The sequence below is a fragment of the Bos taurus genome, chromosome 1 (genome assembly GCF_002263795.3).
Source record: "Bos taurus isolate L1 Dominette 01449 registration number 42190680 breed Hereford chromosome 1, ARS-UCD2.0, whole genome shotgun sequence".
NCBI classification, from domain to species: Eukaryota; Metazoa; Chordata; class Mammalia; order Artiodactyla; family Bovidae; genus Bos; species Bos taurus.
Genome location: NC_037328.1, coordinates 88312688 through 88330693, shown reverse-complemented (window position 1 = coordinate 88330693; position 18006 = coordinate 88312688). Strand labels below are relative to the sequence as shown.

The following is an 18006-nucleotide window of genomic DNA, read 5'->3' as shown; positions in this document are numbered from 1 at the left end:
CCTCTGTCCATGGGATTCTCCAGGCAAGAATTCTGGAGTGGGTTGCCATGCCCTTCTCCTGGGGATCTTTCCAACTCAGGAATTGAACCCAGGGATCCTGCATTGCAGGCAGATTCTTTATCATCTGAGTCACCAGGGAAGCCCTCAGGACAGAAAATTCCTGCTAGACGGCTGGCTTTAGGTGACTGGTTGGGGCACTATAGGGGTCTACTAGAGTGGGCATCTTTGTGTAATTTTGGGGTCTGGAAGCTTGTTAGCAAAGATCAGGAGGCTTTAAGCAACCAGTAGAAAGGGACTGGGGCTTCCCAGGTGGCGCTAGTGGTAAAAACCCACCTGCCAATGCAGGAGATTTAAGAGACCCAGGTTCAATCCCTGGGTCAGGAAGATCCCCTGGAGGAGGGCATGGCAAACAATCGGACACGCCTGAGCGACTGAGCACGCAGAGGGTATAAACACTGGCTCCTGACCCGTGCAAACTGTCGGGTCCCCTGCTGCACCAGGTAGTCAGCCTGCTTCGCTCACGGTGCTCACAGGATCTCTGCTCTTGGTTCTTAATCAGCTCACTCCCTTCTGAAATCCCTTCTGTGTCTGGAAATTCTTTTCCAGCAGAAAGCAGGACTTCTGGAGACTTGGAGAAATCCAGGTGCTGTGACTGAGGAGGGTGACAGTGAGGCTGGGAGGGGATCTGGCTTGGAGGGAGAGGGGTCCGGGCGGCAGGAAGCCCTGCCCGGAGGGAGGGACAGGGGCAGGAGGGAGCTCAGATGAACGCGGGAGGGGAGCCCCCAGAGGGAACAAGCAGCTCCTGAAACAGGAACTCAGGGGCGAGGGGACCACCTGCAGCTGTTTCTCTTAGCCAACCTGTGCTGTCTCTTCCAGCCCCCAGGGACTGTGGCTCCCGGGCTCCTCTGCCATGGGGCTCTCCAGGCATGAACACTGGACTGGGTTGACGCTTCCTCCTCTGGGGTACCTTCCCCACCCAGGGCTTGAACCCGCTCTCTGGCATTGCAGGCAGATTCTTTACCTGCAAAGCCTGGCCACCAGGAGGGTTCCCGGCAATAAGCTGGAATTCATGGTCCGGCTCTGATCCCTTGACCTCCAGCCATGATGGGGGGAAGGGAGGAGGGGGGACTAGCCGCTTCACTGCGAGGAGCAGAGGGGCTCACGGAGGGCGAGGGACTGACCCGCCTGGGCTCTGTCACCTCAGGCCAGCAGGTCTGCAGGCGAGGACTCGCCCTGGGGATCCACCTTCAGCCGCAGAGACCACACAGGGCAGTCAGGGCTGGGACAAGGGCCACTTGGGGCACAAGGGCCGGACTCTTCAGTGGAGGACTTGGCCACCTGCCACCCAGTGTGACCCGGCGGGATCAAAGGCTTGGAGGCCTGGATGATGCAACGGAGCCCTGGGCTGACAGTCCTGTTTGCCCCGGTCCTGGGCAGCAGCAACCACATGCTGGACAGCGGCCAGCGCTCAGCCAGGTGGTCAGGTTGCCCTAGCCCAGCTCACGGCCCTCAGGGTCCCTGTGGTCACACCCGGGTCACGCTGGCATCCCACCGTCTGGGCACTGGGCCCACGACGGCCCCCGGGCAGGGCCGGGCCCTGCAGACTATCTGTCGGGGGCACCCGGGTCCCCCCACCCGGCCAGGCAGCGCTGTCCTCACAGGAGTCCGCCGCCTAGAGCCGGGCGATGCAGGGGTCGGGGCGGGGCAGGTCTGGGAGGCGGTCCCTCTACCTCGGGGAGTGGGTGTTCCCGGCATCTAGTCGGGCCTTTGAGGAAATGCCTGAGGCTCCCGCGGGCAGAACGAGCTCAGCGAGCAAGCCGGAGTCCCGGCTGGACTCCGCGGTCAGAGAGCGCGGTGCGCACGCGGCGTCCCCCGGCAAGACACAAGGGCAGACTTCCGAGGTGAGGCGGGGGTCCCGGGAGGTCTGCGCGCTCGGGCCCCGGCCCTGGGCGGCTGGACTGGGCGGCGGGAGGGGCTGGAGGGCTGGGACCTCCCGGGGGAAGGGAGGCAGCCACCTGGCGTCTCCACGTGGAAGGAGAGTCCCTCCCTCCGGGTGGTAGCGCAGAGCCCGACAGAGCCCCTGGACTGCGGCTCGCGGGGAGCAGTGACAAGCCCATCACGAGTCCTGAGCCGGTGCTGACCCTGTGCTGGCTGTTGCCACTGGGGGAGGTCTCCATCTTGTCCTGACGCTGAGGAGGTAGGGCCACGGGCTGGTCGGAGTGGATGGGCACTTTGGGAGCCCGGGAAGTGCTTGGGGGACCCAGGGAGCGTTTCAGGGGGCTGGCAGAGTTTGCGGGACAATGAGCCTTTAAGGGGGCTGGTGAGTTTGGGGATCCAGTGAGTGTTTCACGGGGCGGCGAGTATCTTGGGGACCCAGTGAGTGTTTCAGGGGGGCTGGTGAGTTTGGAGGACCCGGTGAGACTTTCAGGGGGCTGGCGAGTATCTGGGGGACCCAGTGAGCTTTTCAGGGGGCCAGCGAAAATCTGGGGGACCCAGTGAGTGTTTCAGGGGGCTGGTGAGTTTGGGGATCCAGTGAGTGTTTCAGGGGGCTGGTGAGTTTGGGGGACCCAGTGAGTGTTTCACAGGGCTGGCGTGTATCTGGGGGGGCCCAGTGAGCTTTTCAGGGGGCTGTTGAGTATCTGGGGGACCCAGTGAGCCTTTCAGGGGGCTGGTGAGTTTGGGGACCTGAGCAATGGTCTAGGAGCCTAGTGCTTGTGAAGCCTGCTGACCACTCGGGGCCGGGTGAGCTGGACGACAGGAACGGCTTTGTGCTGGGTTCGCTGGCCCTGCGTTGCTCCATCCATTCATTCACCTGAGAACTATGCCCTGGGCGCCTCTGTGCCCATCCCACCCGCAGATGTGCGTGCGGTCACACGGGGCCTCCCCCGTCTCCCCCCAGGGCCCGCGGGGGCGGAACCTGCCCTCACCGGCACGCGCCCCAAACGCTCACCTGAGTGGCCGGAAGACACAGAGGGCGTGGCAGGCACATGAGGAAGTGCCCCGAGGAGCGAAGCCATGGGGGCGTGCTCCCTGGGGTGCTGTCCGAGGCCTCGAGGCTGGGTGGCCCTACTGCCGAGCACTCCTGAATCTGCACTTGGAAACCAGACAGCTGGGGCTCACAGCCAAGGGAGAGAGGGTAGGTGACCGACACATATGTACTTGGGAGACGGGAGAGTGCCCTGCAAGAACGGGATGGGTGTCCACGGGGGATGGAACATTTTCCCTCCTTTCACAGTGAAGCCACCACAGTCTTAGGCCAGTGCAAACAGGAGGGTGAAGGGCTTGTGACACAGTGACCTGGATTCTGATGGAACAGGCCCAGGGGTGTGGACACAGGAGGGCTCAGGACGGGGCAGGCCTGTGTTACGGGCAGACGTGGGCTCAGGACGGGGCCTGTGTTACGGGCAGACGTGGGCGGGACACCCAGCGGCCAGGAGGCCTGTGTTACGGGGAGGGGACACAGGAGGGCTCAGGACGGGGCAGGCCTGTGTTACGGGCAGACGTGGGCTCAGGACTGGGCAGGCCTGTGTTACGGGCAGACGTGGGCGGGACACCCAGCGGCCAGGAGGCCTGTGTTACGGGGAGGGGACACAGGAGGGCTCAGGACGGGGCAGGCCTGTGTTACGGGCAGACGTGGGCGGGACACCCAGCGGCCAGGAGGCCTGTGTTACGGGGAGGGGACACAGGAGGGCTCAGGACTGGGCAGGCCTGTGTTACGGGCAGACGTGGGCGGGACACCCAGCGGCCAGGAGGCCTGTGTTACGGGGAGGGGACACAGGAGGGCTCAGGACTGGGCAGGCCTGTGTTACGGGCAGACGTGGACGGGACTGGGCAGGCCTGTGTTACGGGCAGACGTGGACGGGACACCCAGCGGCCAGGAGGCCTGCGCTATGGGGAGGTCTCCTCTGCGAGGGGAAGAGACAGACAGACACACACACAGGCGTCCGCAGGATGCTGACGCAGACGCACCAAAGGAACCCTTCGAGACGGGCGCACACACCCACAGGCGCCCCCCACGGTGCTGTGCTCGGGCTTCCGACATACTGTTTTGCTGTGTGTTCTACTTGCATCTCGCTGAAGCTGATGAAAATCATATTCAGATTAGGCGAGACTTATTCTGAAGGGTTATTGTGAGGAGCAAAGGGGACTTACATGAGGATAAGAGTCCTCCAGGGAGAAGGACTGCTACTCTAGAGAGCCGATTACATAGGGGTAGGGCTTTATTTGTACAAGGGGCACTACTACTGTGGAGAGGTGCCTAATATGATAGAGGGGAGGTACAACAATCAATGGGGCCATGACCATGTAGGGGGATATTCCTGTGGAGAAAGTGAAAGTCGCTCACTCTGACTTTATACAGGCCACGGAATTCTCCAGGCCACAATACTGAGGTGGGTAGCCTTTCCCTTCTCAAGGGGGTCTTCCCAACCCAGGGAGTGAACCCAGGTCTCCCGCAATGCAGGCGGGTTCTTTACCAGCTGAGCCACCAGGGAAGCCCTACTGTGGAGAGGGGACCCTTAATAAAGGAGGACCCTTACTGTAGTGGGGGACTCTTACTGTGGAGCGGGAACAGTGATAATAGGGTCACTCTGATACCTTGGGGGCTGTTACAGTAGAAGGACAACGACAATGGGGGAACTATTGTAATAAAGGGAACTATTACAATAGAGGGGGCCATTCTGCAGAGGGGGACTATTACAGAAGAGGCAGAACTATATCTGTGGAGGGAGGACTCTTAGCATAGAGGGGCTGTTACGAGAGGAGGGCTCTCACCGTTGAGAGGGAACTGTTACAGTATAGGTGAGACTGTTACAGTAGAGGGGGGACTACTACTGTACAGAGGGGACTACCACAAAGGGAGAGTGACTATTATAATAGAAGAGGACTTACCTTAGGGGGACTATTGTAAGGAATGGGGTCTATTACTGCAGCAGGGACTGTTACAATAGAAAGGGGACTGCTGAAATTGAGGAGGACTGTTACTACAGACCAGAGAAGGCAATGGCACCCCACTCCAGTACTCTTGTCTGGAAAATCCCATGGATGGAGGAGCCTGGTGGGCTGCAGTCCATGGGGTCACTAAGAGTTGGACACGACTGAGCGACTTCACTTTCACTTTTCACTTTCATGCATTGGAGAAGGAATTGGCAACCCACTCGTGCTCTTGCCTGGAGAATCCCAGGGATGGCGGAGCCTGGTGGGCTGCCGTCTATGGGGTCGCACAGAGTCGGACACGACTGAAGCGACTTAGCAGTAAGTACTATAGAGGGGGGACTATTATGATAGGGGAGAGACTATTAATATAGAGTAGCGACAACAGAAGAGGACTATTAGTGTAGAGGGGAAACTATGAGAATAGAAGCAGGACTGTTATAGTAGAAGGGGGACTTTGACTGTGGAGGGGGAACACTGACAATAGAGGGAGATTATTAGAGAGACTTTTACACAGAGACAGAATTATTACAACAGGGGGGGGACTATGCCAGTAGACGGGGACGTTTACCATAGAGGGAGATTATAGCAACAGAGGACTTTTACTCTAGAGGGGGGATATCAGAAGCAGACGATTATAATTATGGGGACTACTGCAATCAAGGAGAACTATTATTGCAGAGAGGGGACTATGAGAGTATAGGATTATTACTCCAGGGGAGACTACTACTGTAGAGGGGGAACTTTGACAACAGTGGGGGAGCCATCACTATATAGTAGGACTATGACATTAAAGGAGGCTTATTTTTAGAGGAGAGACTTTTACCACAGAGGGGGTATTATTACAAGAGAAGTATGACAACCGAGACAGGACTATTAGTGTATAGGGTGGAGGGCTATGACACTAAAGAACTATTACTCTATGGGGAAACTGTTACTGTAGAGGGAGACTATGACAATAGAGGGGAGCTCATACTGTAGAAGAGGAACTATTACTGTAGAGGGGGGACTATGACAACAGAAGGGGACTATTACTGTAGAAGGGGGACTATGACAACAGAAGGAGAGTATTACAAGTAAGGAGGACTATTATTACAGAGGAGGGGCTCTGACAGTACAGCAGCACAGTTACTGTAGAAGCGGAATTTTGAAATAGAGGGCTGTTACTCTAAACACTATGACATTAGTGTTAGTCGCTCAGTTGTGTCCGACTCTGTGACCTCATGGATTGTAGCCCATCAGGCTCCTGTGTTCATGGGATTCTCCAGGCAAGAATACTGGAGTGGATTGCCATGCCCTCCTCCACTATGAAATTAGAGGGGCTATTACTACAGAAGGGGAACTATTACTGTAGAGAGAGGACCTTAAGAATAGGGACAACCCCTGTCCGTGGAGAGCAGTAAACCCAAGAATAAAGGCCCAGGCATGTGTTTGCCATGAAAGGAGTCCTGATGGGACGTGGACCACAGGCCCTGACTCGGGAAGAGCCGTGAGGGGAGGCTTCTGCCCAAGCAGGGACAGTGGCTGCAGTTGGGGATGGGCAGGTGGAACCAGCGGGTCGCAGGCCCATGTTCTGACCGGTCCTGGGAATGACCGGGTCGGCCGAGACGGACGACCCTAGGGAGGGACTGGTCTGTGTGGCCGGGTCAGGGAAGTGAGGATCTCAGTCTCTACAGGGAGGGGTCTTTGCGGAAACTGTTTGCAGGACATGGGGGGTGAGGGCGGGGCTTCCTGGACCCCCGGGTCACCTTCAACACCACGCAGAGGGCTCTGTCCCCTCTCCCCGGTGGGAAGACGAGGCACAGAAGCTCGGGGGCGATGTCAGGGGCCAGGCAGGTGGCCGAGTCTGCAGCCACCGCTCAAGTCCGGGTCCGTGTCTCCAGGTGATGGTTTTAAACCGTCTCCTTGCATCATGGGATGGCCGCGCTTGGCCCCACGGGGGTAAAGCCCAGTGTTTTCACTCCCCTGTCCCCGCCCTGTCACACCCACCCAAAACAGGAGAGGGGACACTCAGACCCTGACTGGAGGCGCTCCCAGCTTCTTAGCTGCTCAGCTGAGCTGGACAGAGCGCCTCGGGGGCGTGAAGGGGGTGTGGCCTAGCGCCTGTGCTCCATCCCCCTCGGATGGAAGCCCCCGTTCCTGGAGACCCGCCGGGTCAACCGGGGCCCCTTAGAGGAGGGGGCTGGTGCAGAGCTCGAGGGTCGGGGGCCCTCTGGAGGGGGTCGCCAGCTGCAGCCGCAGGGAGAACAACGTGAGCTGCTGGGGTCTGTCTGTTGGTCCCTGTCCCTCCTCCTGGTCCCTGTCCCTCCTCCCTTGCTCCCCCTCAAACCCTCACTTCACCTCCCGTGTCTCTCTTTACGTCTCGGTCCATTTCTCTCTGTCTCATTCTGTCTCTAGAGCTCATCTGCCCTCTGCAGCACCCCATCCTTTCTCTTGGAGAGAAGCCCGCAGGTTCCCGTTTCTCAGAGCCACGCCTCCGCGCCGCCAGCACCGTGCCTTCTGCACGTCCTGTTTTAACTCCTGCAGAGCCCCGTTTCCTCCCCAAGATCTCCGATGGGCGGGCAGGTGAGCTCGCCCGGCTCCTTCAGCGGCCTGCCCTACGCCCCCAAGGCGAACGCGGACTGGATGTCGGCGCTGAACTCTCAGCTCTGGGACGTGCCGCTGCACCAGCTCTCCATCCCAGGTGAGGCCCCGCGGGCTCGGCTCAGCGGGAAGGCTGCCGCCAGACGGTCCGTGTGTGCAAAGCCTCAGTGCCAAACATGCACACATGCAGGCACACACACGTGCATGCACACACACACACACCACACACACATGCACACATACACACCGAACACACATGCACACAGGGATACATGCACACACAGTGCACACACACATACACACACCAGCGCCTTCCCTTCTGAGTCCACTTTATCCCCATTCAACCTGGAAGGTACATGAACCCCGGAGAGGCTGCCTTCAGGACACATGGCACCCTGGGCGGGAGGCGGGGGGCGGGGCGGGGCGGGGGGGGGGGGGAGGTTGTCGTGCTTTCTCAGCCTCTGACCTACTCCCGGGGACCCCTGGGAACTTCAGCTCCCTCACCTTCGCGCCCACGTTTTCCATCAGAGCTCGTGCGGCACGTTCTGCACTTGAGCCTGGAGGGCCCAAAGTTTAAGATGTCCACCGGCCCCCAGACGACTCGGTAAGTGGTACCGGAACTATCTAATTAAAATGAGGAACTTCTGACTCCAGTCAGTTTGGTCGCAAAGTGCTGCAAAGCTCAGCCGTGGGCGGGCATCTCGACTTGGGAATGCCCAGCGGTGCCCAGGCAGGTGGGCACTTCCAAGGCAACACTGCTGTGCTCAGGCCATCGGAGGAGCAGCCACCAGGACCTGGGCAGGGAGGGTCCCCACCGGCCAGCACCAGCCTGCTCACCTCCCAAGGTGCAAACGCTGTTCTCCACCCGCACTCCTCTGGCCGCGACCCTGGGCACTGCCCGCTGGGCACGCACACGAACAGCGGGAGAAACAGGAAGTGCTGTTTCCTACGGAAAGCAGCTTCAGACCCCTCCTCGCCCTCTCAACGGCTCTGGGGTTTGATGCCCGCCACCCCACCCTCCCCGGGAGGAGGCCCACACGGCCCTTCCCTGCAGGTGTGGAGCAGGCAGGGAACCGCGGACCCCGTCTCCGCCCTTCTGCTGCTTCCCCACGAGCAAGGCCGTGGGGGCCCTGCAAGGAAGGGGCGTCCGGGTCTTCAGGCCACCTCCACCCACGAGGGGCCCGCTCTCCTTAAATAGAACTCCTGAGGCCCTCCAGCAGGCCCGGGCACCACTCACCTGCTTCGGTCTTTGCAAATGCACCTGTTCTGGACATTTCTTATAAATGGGCATGGAAAATGTGTCTTTCTGTGTCTGCTTCTCTCGCTGACCATCGTGTGTTCAAGGTCCATCCACGATGCAGCCTGTGTCACAGCTTCACTCCTTTTCACGGTGAGTCACACACCATGGTATGCATGGACCACATGCTGAGAACCCACCCATTCGTCCACTCGTCCACTCATCCATCCGTCCATCCACCCACTCACTATCCATCCACTCATCCATACAACCACCCCCCACCCATCCACCCATCCGTCCCTCCATCAACCCAGCTATGCACCCACCATCCATCCATCCATCCATCCATCCATCTACTTATCTATCCACCCTCCCATCCACTCTGCCATAACAGCATCAAATCAAATTATACTGTGAACTTGTAAATCCTCCTTGACCCTGAGAATAAATTTAAAAAAAAAAAAAGGGAGAAAGAAATACAGCTCGTCCAAACCTATGTTCAGAGACGGAAGGGAAGGGTTTCTGGCTTGTCCCCAGGTGACTGCCAAGGTGTGGATCTGTCCACACTGTCTCTGCAACACAGCACACAGATTTAAAAGGAAAAAGAACAGATGAAACCGGCATCATCAAGAGCCTGAAAATCCTATGAATAACTTCAAGGAACTTGTGACTAGAGAGGGTCTGTCTGTGCTCACTCATGTCGCACTCCCTGTGGCCCCACAGACTGCACCCGCCAGGCTCCTCTGTCCGTGGGACGCTCAGGCAAGAATCCTGGACTGGGTTGCCGTGCCCTCCTCCAGGGGATCTTGCCCCGGGATCAGACCTGCGTCTTTTATGTCTCCTGCACTTGCAGGCGGGCTCTTTGCCACGAGCACCTCCTAGGAAACAACAAACCATAAAATCAAAAGCCATCTTAAGCCTTTGCTGTCCAAAACGCGGCTCCCTGAAGAAACTGCTCTTCACTGTCTCACACTGCAGAGACCCCATTGCGAAATAGGGTTCAGTTCCCTGGTCTCGGTGATGTGACTTTCAGGATTCCCCGTGCCCTACAGCGCTATAGCTGTGCGTCCCGAGGGCAGCTCGGGGGCACAGAGGACAGGCTCGGGGGTGACGTGTCCCCTGCCTGGTCTGCCCACAGGGAGCCATGACACGATGACCTACTGCCTGAATAAGAAGTCACCCATCTCCAGCAAGGAGCCGAGGCTGCTGCACCTTCTGTGCAAAGTGCTGCCGTGTGTCACCCTGCCCATGGTGCTCAAGTGGTCCACCACCCAGGTGAGGGTCTGCGGGCACGCCCGCCCGGGCCAGGCCCAGCTCCAGCCGCTGGTGTCACCCGCGGGCTGTGCCCTTGTCCCTGTTGGGGAAACGGAATTGAGAACAAACTCCCTGTAAAGCACAATTGTCCTTCAGTCGCTCAGTCACGTCTGCGTCTTTGCAACCCCATGGACTGAAGTCCACCAGGCTCCTCAATCCACGGGATTCTCCAGGCGAGAACACTGGAGTGAGTTGCCATGCCCTCCTGCAGGGGATCTTCCCGACCCAGAGAGCCTCCCAGAAAGGCAGCAAAGGACAGAGCTTTACTGTGGACCAGCCTGAAGCCAGAGGGGGACCTGCGGACTATGAGCATCACAGGCTGAAGTCAGAGAGGCTGTGGGAGGGGGAGGGAAGGGGCAGGGTCCCGCCCGTTGTGCAACTGAGGACAGCTCCTTCCTGCTCCCAGATAAGCAGTAGCTGAGTTCTGGCGTCCTCTGAGGTGGGTTTGTGTTTGCGACACCCCCTCCAGGGAGGCTTCCTTGGTGGCTCAGGTGGTAAAGAATCCGCCTGCAATGCAGGAAACTCAGGTTTGATCCCTGGGTGGGGAAGATCCCCTGAAGGAGGAAATGGCCACCCACTCCAGTATGCTGGCCTGGAGAATCCCATTGACAGAGAGCCTGGTGGGCTGCAGCCCGTGGGGTCCCAGAGAATGAGACACAGGCACTCCCTCCCTTCCCCTGCAGTGCTCCTCCCAGGCGGCTCCGGGTTTAGGGGGTGGGGAGAAGCCGCGTGGGCAGCAGTCACTGTGCAGGATGGAGAGGGGTCCATGGCGGGGCCTGTCTGTGGGGAAGGGGCACCGACTGGCAGCGGCCCTGTCGCTGGCACACACGCCAGCCGGGGGTGGATGCTGAAGCATAGAGAACCTTCCCCAGGCCCAGGGGCCCACCTGGGGGGCAGGCTGCCCCACCTTCCTGTACCCTGCCAGGGGGGCACTCACATTCCTGGTTTTTCAGCTCCCAGGCTGGTCCTCCCAGGGGACCAGAGGCTGTCAAGCACACCTCTTGCCTCGTGTAATTGTTACGTCTTGCCTTGTGTAATTACTTCTTCCTGGGAGGTCCCCAGTTGCTGAAATCCTGCTGGGGGACCTGAGGGGCAGAGAGCAAGGGCTGGAATGTGGGCAAGCCTCATTCCTGCCCGGGTCAGGCGCCTGTAGCTCGGGTCAGGCGCCTGTAGCTCGCACCCAGAGGGACGGGTCCACCAGAGCCCGGGAGGCCTGCAGGGCTGGGGGCCCTCGGCTCTGAGGGTCCCTTGGTGCCAGGGTCCCTCCGTCCTGGGGGGCCTGGGTGCCAGGGTCTCAAGTGGTACGGCTGCCAGGGAGGCCCAGGGTGTGCGCGGTGGCTGGGGGGGGTGGTCTTGGGGGGTGTTGAAGGTCGGCAGCTGCAGCAGCCCTTGACTTAATCCTTTTAGAGGTGGATGTTCATATTAGTCTTTGCTTTTTCTTTTATTTTGGATTGGATGGAGGGGCTGTGACTTTCTTTCCCATTTTTTTATCCTTTTATTTTTTTCTTTTTCCATTACGACTCCATGCAGAGAACACAGTACCGTTTTCTGCTACTAGTTGATGTTAATATTCATTTTTACTTTTTCTTTTATTTTGCATAGAGGAAGACTATCGCTTTCTTTCCCTTTTTTTAAATCCTTAGATATTTTTCTTTTTCCATAATGATTCTGTGTAGCGAACACAGTACCATTTTCTGCTACTAATTTATGTTAATATTAGTCTTTGCTTCTTTTATTTTGGATAGAGCACATCTGTTATTTTCTTCCCAATTTTTTATCCTTATTTTTTTCTTTTTCCATTATGACTCCTTGTAGAGGACACAGTACATTTTCTGCTACTAATTTATATTAGGGCTTCCCTGGTGGCTCAGCTGGTAAAGAACCTGCCTGCAATGTGGGAGGCCTGGGTTTGATCCCTGGGTTAGGCATATCCCCTGGAGAAGGGAAAGGCTCCCCACTCCAGTGACCTTGCCTGGAGAGTCCCATGGACAGAGGGGGTCTGTGGGCTGCAGTCCACGGGACTGCCGAGAGGTGGACACGACTGAGCAACTCTCACTTTTCGTTTATGTTGCTGTGATTCTTTGCTTTTTCCTCTTATTCACACGCCGGGCAGAGGTTTCTTCCTTTCCTTCTCCCCTTGGTTCCTCCTTGCCTTCCCCAGTGCCTTTGTGGGGGTGGCGGCAGACCTCTGTGGCTCTCGTGTGTCCTCACATCCGAGGGTCCAGCTGGGCTGTCCTGGAGCCCGCGCTGGTGAACCCACTGGGGGCTTCCGCCCAGGGACTGCCAGGGAGGAGGCTGAGGCTGGACCCTGCAGGGGCCCCAAGACCACGGTCTGGGCCAGGCTCTGTGGCTGCACATGACCAGTGACCCTGCAGACCCCGCTGCCAGAAGCAGGGCCTGAGCCTGGCGGCGCCAACACTGCTGACTTGACAGTGGACGACGCGGCCCTCAACTGGGGCGTCCTCAGCGCGGGCCCAGCCCCCCGAGAGCGGCGACGAGCTGAGGCGGGGCCGCCCTGTGCCCGGCACCGGTGACCGACCCCTGTGTGCAGGTGCTGAGCGTCACGGAGCAGCTGGATGCTGGCGTGAGGTACCTGGACCTGCGGATCGCACACGTGGAGGACGGCTCGGAGAGGAACCTGCACTTCGTCCACATGGTGTACACGACGGCTCTCGTGGAGGTGGGTACGCGCGGGCCAGGCGGGACAGGCTGACCTGTAAGGAGCAGCACAGGTCCACCCCGGTTAGAAGACGCTGACCCCTAAGGGGACAGACACACGTCTACTCAGACAGACACACGTCCACCTCAGACAGACACACGTCCACCTCAGAAGACGCTGACCCCTAAGGGGACAGACACACGTCCACTCAGACACACACATGTCCACCCCAGTTAGAAGATGCTGACCCCTAAGGGGATAGACACACGTCCACTCAGACAGACCACACGTCCACCTCAGAAGACGCTGACCCCTAAGGGGACAGACACACATCCACTCAGACACACATGTCCACCCCAGTTAGAAGACGCTGTCCCCTAAAGGGGCAGAGGACAGACACCCACTCAGACTTGATACACATCCACCCCAGTTAGAAGACGGCTGACCCCTAAGGGGACAGACACACGTCCACTCGGATGGACCCACGTCCCCTCTAGTCAAGAGAGGCTGACCCCTAACAGGATGAACACATGTCCACCCCAGTTAGAAGACACTGACTCCTAAGAGAATGACACATGTCCACTCAGACAGACACACGTCCACCTCCAGTTAGAAGACAGTGACCCCTAATGGGACGGACACACGTCCACTCCAGGCAGGAGAGGGCTGGCCTCTGGCATCAGTCACTCAGAATCCCTGACCAGCGTGCATTTCTGAACTCACACCTGTAGCCCTGGCCTCTGGGGCATCTCCCGCAGTTTAGCTAAACCGGGTCCCTGGCGCATCTTCCTGCGTCCAGTCCATCCTCTCGGCTGCCAAGTCACTTCATGGCTCCCTCTGGCCATGGCCCCTGTGCCCCCACCACAGACGCCAGCAACCCTCGGGTCTGGGGGCACCGTCCCTGGGTCTCACTGTGCACGCACCCTGGCCTCGCACACTCCCTGCACTGCATACCTTACACAATTCTATGAGCACTGCTCCCTGCTGCTGCGGCAGGCACACACACGCGTATCTGTGCACACACAGGTCAGGACCACATAAACACACGCGTATGCACCCGTGCGTACAGGAGCGTGCACACACCCCCGCACCCGTGGCCCCGCTGCCACTCAGGAGGCTGGGTCCCTGGGAGCAGCGCCTTGCTTGTGTCTGTGTGTGTCGGGACCCCCGACCTGTCTGTGGAGTGGTCGTGCTGGGGTCGTGCTTGTCTCTCACACAAGGCCCTTCTCGCCACCCCGCTCAGGACACGCTCACGGAGATCTCCAGTGGCTGCAGAGCCACCCCCGGGAGGTGGTTATCCTGGCGTGCAGGAACTTCGAGGGCATGACGGAGGACCTGCACGAGTACCTGGTGGGCTGCATCAAGAACATCTTTGGGGACATGCTGTGTCCCCGGCGGGTGAGCAGGCGCCGCGGGCTCCCCATGCTCTTGCAGCAGGGGTGGTGGGAGTGCCAGGCTTCACTGGAATCACGGACCATCCGCTCGCTGCGTGAGGCTGATTCAGGCACCAGGTGATGCTGCTCAGGAAAGCCCAGGAATCCACCCACCACTGTCTCCACTCAAACACGCCAGTAACCAGCCCATCACTGGTCACAGGCACCCCCAATAATCCGCCCTGCCCGGTCTCCACTCAGACACCCCCAAAATCCAACAATCACTCCTCAAGATGCCCCAGTAACCACCTGCCATTTCCTATTAGAAACCCCAATAATCCACCCACCTCTGTTTCCACTCAGGAACCCAATAATCCACCCATCACTGCTCAAGACACCCAAGTATCTACCCACTAGTGTCTCCACTCAAACAACCCCAAAATCTACCAATCACTGCTCAAGACACCCCAATAACCCACCCATCACCATCTCCACTCAGACACCTAGTGATGTACCCACCAGTGCCTCTACTCAGACACACCAGTAATCCACCATGACTGTCTCTTCTCACGGAGAACCCAATAACCAGCCCACCACTGCTCACAGACGCCCCAATATCCATACACCACTGTGGCTTCTCGCACACCCCCAATAACTGACACATCATCACAAGGCACCCCAATAACCCCTGTGCACACGTCTCACGGGCACCCGGATGATCCCCCCAGGAGGTGCCAACTCTGCGCCAGCTGTGGTCACGGGGCCAGCAGGTCATCCTGTCGTACGAGGACGAGGCATCCCGTGAGCCGTCACACGGAACTGTGGGCCCGGGATCCCCTACTGGTGGGGGAACAAGGTGAAGCCCCAGGACCTCGTAAACTACCTGGAGCTCATGAAGAGCCACGGCCGGCCGGCGTGAGTGCCACCTCGCACCGAGACACCTAGCCACACGCGTGTCCAAGGGCACGGGGCTGGTTTTGGGTTCAAGTGGAGAAATGGAACGGGACGTGTTAGGGGTATTACTCTGTTCCACCACAGGGCGGTCGGCGTGGACATCCATGCGGACATTATTGTGCCACCACATCCGGGGTCAGGATGTGGACAGACAGGACATCCAGTTGCAAACTATTACGTGTCCACCACACGGGGTCGGATGGGGCCATCTTTGGTCACTGCTCAGCCTGCTATGGCCCTCTTGTAACAGCAGAAATTCATAGTCAAACACCCCTGTGAGTCCCTGCTGTCTGAACTTTGGTCTTCTGTCAGACATGTGAAGCTCTGACCACTTTGCGGAGGCCAGAGTCTGGGATGGCACGGTGACAGTGTGGGGCAGGTGACCCATGGGTTTTTAGTGGTTGCATGGGTGGGGTGACCCCATTGGTTACCTGTCACATGGGGGCAGGTGACCACGTGGGTGGGTGCCCCGACGTGGGGTGGGGACTGTGTGGGTGAGTTGAACAGTTTGAAGTTTCTGACCACCATGGGTGGTGGTGACTTGTGTGAGTTTGATGAACCCCAAGTGGGTGACCACATTGAGTGATGACAGTGTGAGTGGGTAATCATGTGGACGGTGACGGCATGAACCTCAGCAAGTTAGGGGGACTCCGTGGGTGGACTGGTGAACACGTGGCTTGGTGGCCAGGTGGCCCATTAGTGACCCACAGGCTGCTGACCCCGTGGGTGGGGGACTATGTGAGTTGCTGACCCCATGGCTGGGTGACCTCCTGGAGTGGGTGACCACGTGGGTTGGTGGCCGACGTGGAGGGTCACCGCATGGGTTGGTGACCATGTGAGTTGGGTGACCACCTGGGGTGGTTGGCGGCCGGGGCCACATGACCCCGTGGGTTTAGTGAACCGCCACACGAGGCGGCTGAGCCAGGCACCGTGAACAGAAGCCCCTCTCTTTGTCCCAGGCTGGGCTGTTCGGTGGCCGGGCGATTCCAACCTCACGGAGGAAGCCTGGAGTTCATTCCTCGTTCACCCGGCCTGTTCCCTGGAGAAGCTGACGCCTGAGTTGGGCTCCCCGTACCTGTGCGCCTTGGGTGCGGGCCAGTGCCCGGGGTCGGCCGCCGGCTGCACCAACATCATGCGGGCGACTTCATCGGGGGGCCAGCGAGGTTGTAAGCGACGTTCATTGGCTTAAACAAAGGCATTGCTTTCGGGCTGGCGACTGACGGGCGCGGCGGGTGGCAGCGGGGCAGTTCCCGGAGGCTGGTCCGTCGCGGCGTCCTGTTGAACGTCACCGGGCTGACCGGAAGCTGCCTGGGCTGACCGACACACGTGTGGCTGGCCATCGCGGGAGGCTTCTCCTTGGTTGTGTCCTTGACGTCACTGGCCTTAACCGGAATCCGCCTGGGGCTGACAGACGGTGCGCCGAGAGCTGGCACCACCGAGGCTGTTGTTCAGTCCTGTCCATGCGGGCTGTAATCCGTCCGACTCCATCCACGGAATGTGGGTGCTGCAGGGTGGGGCCGGTTGGCAGTCCTCCGTGTCTCTCAGCGATGTAGGGATGTGAGGTGATGATTTAAAAGGCGATGGTGTGATTTGTACCAATCACATCTTCCAGGGAGAACATTACTGGTTCTCAGTCTGTGGCTTCCCCGTAGGGAGAGGCTTGGGGAACACCCTTGGCCCTCTGGGCGGCTGAAGCAGCAGACACAAACCCCCAGCTGGGTCGGGGGCGGGAGGGAGGCAGATTGTACACAGGATTCATGAGGGAGGGCTCTGGAGGCATAGAATGCCCGTGAGAAATCCCGAATGAGTATTTGGCTCCGCTTTCCTGCTGTTGGCTCATCCTGAAAGAAAGTCCCTGCTATCTCTTCCTTGTCATCTTTGAATTCTGCATTCAGGGCGTATACTCTGTGCTCCTGCCTGTCCTTCGTCTAGGCATTGGCAATGATCCCCTCCAGACAATCCACTTGCTTTTCATTTATTGCCCTGTGGAGGTCGTGTATCACCACCTCCTGGCACAAACGTTAAGGAAACTTCCGGCTATAGGGTCTTCTTGGTACTCTGTGCGCCAGATCTAGACCTGAATCTATTTGTCACTTTCCACTGTATAATCACAAGGGATTGGAATAAAGCAAAAGAAATTCAGGAAAACAACAGAATGGGAAAGACCAGAGATCTCTTCAAGAAAAAATTGAGATACCAGGGAAAATTTTCATACAAAGAGCTCAATAAAGGACAGGAAATGTATGGCCTAACAAAAGCAGAAGAATTAAGAAAGAAGTAGCAAGAATACACAGAAAGACTGTTGCAAAAAATATCTATCACAACCGATAACACAATGGTGTATCACTACTAGACCAGATCCGGAATGTGAAGTCAAGTGGCTTAGAAGCAACTACGAACAAAGCTAGTGGAGGTGATGGAATTCCAGTGACTTTTCAAATCCTAAAGATGGTGCTGTGAAAGTGCTCACTCAATATGTCAGCAAATTTGGAAAAACCTTGGACAGTGCCCACTTGGAATCAGGAAAAGGTCAGTTTTTCATTTCAATTTCCAAAGAGAGGGCAAGGTGGTGGCAAAGAGATGGTTGCGAAACTATCTGCACAACTGCATTTCACTTTCACGATGTGCTAGCAAGGGTGTGAGATGCGTGGCAAGGTCCTTAAGCTATGGCGTTCAATGTATAGGAAGCCAAGAAATCCAGGATGATGGATGAGTTGTGGTTGAGAAAAGGTGGGCAGAGGAAGACGCAGAGGATCAAACTGCCGAACATGCTGTTGTGGGATGCGAGCAGAAGGGAAAGGTGAGAGTCGCGGATAAAGGAGGCGATGCGTGGTATCGATTGAGTAGTGCGAGCCAAGAGAGCTGTGTGGGAGTCACAAGGCGCTCGAGTGAGTGTGTGCGGAAGTGCGTCCAAGAGATGGGGATACGCAACAGCATCGTCTTCTCGTGGGTGT

The 18006-nt window shown here is 58.0% G+C and overlaps 1 protein-coding gene, 1 long non-coding RNA gene and 1 pseudogene across 6 annotated transcripts in view; 2 read left to right on the top strand and 1 right to left on the bottom strand.

Annotated features, from left to right (window-relative positions):
- Nucleotides 1–18006, top strand: part of KCNMB2 (potassium calcium-activated channel subfamily M regulatory beta subunit 2) — a 513346-nt gene that overhangs the window by 340720 nt on the left and 154620 nt on the right. The gene's annotated exons all lie outside the window — the stretch shown is intronic.
- On the top strand, nucleotides 1797–15017 carry LOC112447610 (PI-PLC X domain-containing protein 1-like; annotated as a pseudogene).
- LOC112447626 (uncharacterized) lies at nucleotides 10311–12517 on the bottom strand. Its single transcript, XR_009495126.1, has 3 exons — nucleotides 12123–12517; nucleotides 11004–11151; nucleotides 10311–10573 (listed from the first exon to the last, which is right to left on the bottom strand). It is a non-coding gene; the product is annotated as an uncharacterized lncRNA (long non-coding RNA).